This window comes from Suricata suricatta, chromosome 10 (genome assembly GCF_006229205.1).
Source record: "Suricata suricatta isolate VVHF042 chromosome 10, meerkat_22Aug2017_6uvM2_HiC, whole genome shotgun sequence".
NCBI classification, from domain to species: Eukaryota; Metazoa; Chordata; class Mammalia; order Carnivora; family Herpestidae; genus Suricata; species Suricata suricatta.
The window spans coordinates 64,887,863-64,890,668 of NC_043709.1; positions in this window are offsets into that span (position 1 = coordinate 64,887,863).

A 2,806-nucleotide genomic window follows, 5' to 3' on the forward strand; every position below is an offset into this window, starting at 1 on the left:
TTCCCCAGCAGAGTCAGAAGGTAAATCAGCAGGAACAGAGCAAAGAGCAGAGCCTGGACGTGGGGGTCAGCAGACAGCCCAAGGAGAATGAATTCTGTGATGTGGGAGTGATTCCTTGAGGCCATCTATGGTCACTGTTCTTTAGAGAAAAATTAGCAAGAGGATTAAAATTTCTTCTTCCCATTAACAGTTTGCAGAAAGTATTGTTCTTTGTTATTCATTCCTTGTCTATTTCCCTATATCTTCCTTCCTGCCTGGTCTCATCTTCATTTTCATAGCTCTCCTATCTGTCTTCAATGGTTCTATGGAGTCTTCCTCCCTGGCTCTCTGCAGTGCTGTCTCTGAGCTCTGGATCAGCCCAATTGGGATTTTTTCGAATAAGGCTAATATGTGGGGATCGACTATGCAGGACTACTGGAGAACTGTTCCATGACTAAATCCTGGGACTGGGTCCTTATATTCCACAGTATTACCATCTTTCAGGAATTCCACAATCCTGAAGCGAGGTCCTTATATTCCACAGTAGTTACCATCTTTCAGGATTTCCAGCAGATGTCCTGGAGAGGCTGATGCAGATCTCTGCTCACCTCTATTACCTGGTTTTTACTCCCTTCTTCAAATACCCTCTGATGGTTCATTAACTGATTAATGATCAAAGTTGTGTTTGTGTAGCTGTTTATCTTGTACAAATGACTTTCGCACATGTTTTGCACTACGTGTGTGTTTGTACACGGGGTGGTGAGGGGAGAGACTGAACTAATTTCACAGGTGAGAACATTTAAATTCAGTGATCCTAGATCTTGTCTAGGTCCCCACACTGATCGTTCTTTGAACAGCAAGGACTTAAATATGCCACACATGACTATAAAAGAAGAGCTCCTCTATTATATGACCTGCTTAGAGAAAAAGCCTCACTCCGTAGTTTGGATTTCAAAGTGTTAATCACCCAAGGCTCTCTAGATGCCTTGCTGCTGGGGCCAGTAGGTATTTCTTGTTCCCCATCACTCTTGTTTCCTCTGATTTGATTTAGGTCGACATTTTTGTTTTCTACTAATTGATTTACATTTTATTTACCTTGAAATTCCTACCTTATTTACCATCTGTTCCATGAGTTTTTCTTTGATTATATCCTTCTCTGTTCTCACATAACTCTGGGAAAATCATCATGAACCATATTTTTCAGATGATGAAAATAAAACTAAATAGACTAATGCAAGATTCTAATTAATTTCTTTCTAGTATAGGATCATAAAACCTTGTCCGCTTCCCATTTCTGTGTAACAATTCAGCAACACGTTGTAAGTTTTGCCATTATTTGTGTTACTAATTTGCTTTATCACCTAGTGATAAGCGCGAGTGTTGTTTTCCTGTGTCTATAGTAAGGGTGCAGTTTTAAGGGAGGGCAGGAATTATTTCCTAACTCATCTCCCCATCAATATTTAATGGACCTTAATTAAATCAACCTTAAGTAAGTAAACACAAAAATTAATAAATTTGAACAGATTATTTATTAAAAACTCTTGGAATTTACCTCTAGTTTCAGAGTTTAACTTCAGGTTGTAGTCAAGGGCAAAGCATTAAGAGGGCCTGGAATTAGAAGAGAAAGGGAAGAGATGGAATATTCCTTTCCTTTTTGCTTTAATAGACTGACAGAGAGCTTAGTCCTTCTGAAATCACTAATAACGACAGATATCTGTTTCATAGTGACCACCGCACTCTTTGCTTATTTAAGCATCCATACTCTATCCATAATGTTATTGAACAAAAACATTTTTGAATAACTGTTCACTGTAAGGCACTGTGTTGTGCATGCAGTTGAAGACAATTCTCCACTGTACTTTTGTTAACTTGTGTGGATGCACCTACGTGAGTATTATTGAGGTGTGACAGTCCCCCTAGCCTATTTCCTCCTTATCAGATGCAGCCTATGGTTGTACATTTATACTCAGTCTTTGCACCTATTGGAGTAGTCTAACCTGCCTTTTGAAGTCCAAATCTTTCCTGGGACCCCTATTGTTTGTGTCCACCTCACAAGTCTAATCATAGGACTTCCAATAAAAGGTATAATCTTGCTCAAAAGTAAAATTTCCTAGTCCTTGAACTTCTTCTCCACCCTTCCCCATCCCTGCTACTATAGCTATCAAGTAATACCTCCCAAATTTTGTGCCCTTATTTAGAATATGTATCTGAATTACCTATGAATTCTGTTCAGGGTGTAATCTGTAGTCCTGGGGGTTGGGCCAAACCAATGAAGATTCAGCAATGAAGAATCACTACCTGTGAAAGTTAGTTTTTCCTTTGAGTCCATAAAACTCTGACTAATTTTTTTTGTCACGTGACGTTACTCACTTTGAAAAAAAATCTGTTATTTAACTTATTCAGCAAAAATGCCAATAAATTTTATAAATCATAGTTTGAGTGTTTTAAAAACTAGCAACATAATGTGCTTTATGATGATGAAACAACAATACTAAATCTGATTGTATGAGCTATGAACTTGTAATTAATATTTAGCTTAAAATAAAACTAAAACCAACCACATCCTAATATGTTGTCACAAAAGGTTCTCAGAAATGGCCTTTTCCTCACTATGTATCAGTATTTTTTGGTTTCTTCACTGAGGTATACAATGCAGCCATATCAGGTGTCAAGGTCTTCATTCTAAACTGCCCTATCCTGTCATTTCAGGAATTGTATCGGATGGAAGACTGATAATATTCTACCCTAGCAAGTTCATAATATTCTTTTGAAGGTGAACAGTTTCTCTGGATTTTGCACTAACAAAATAACACTGTGAACAAAAAGC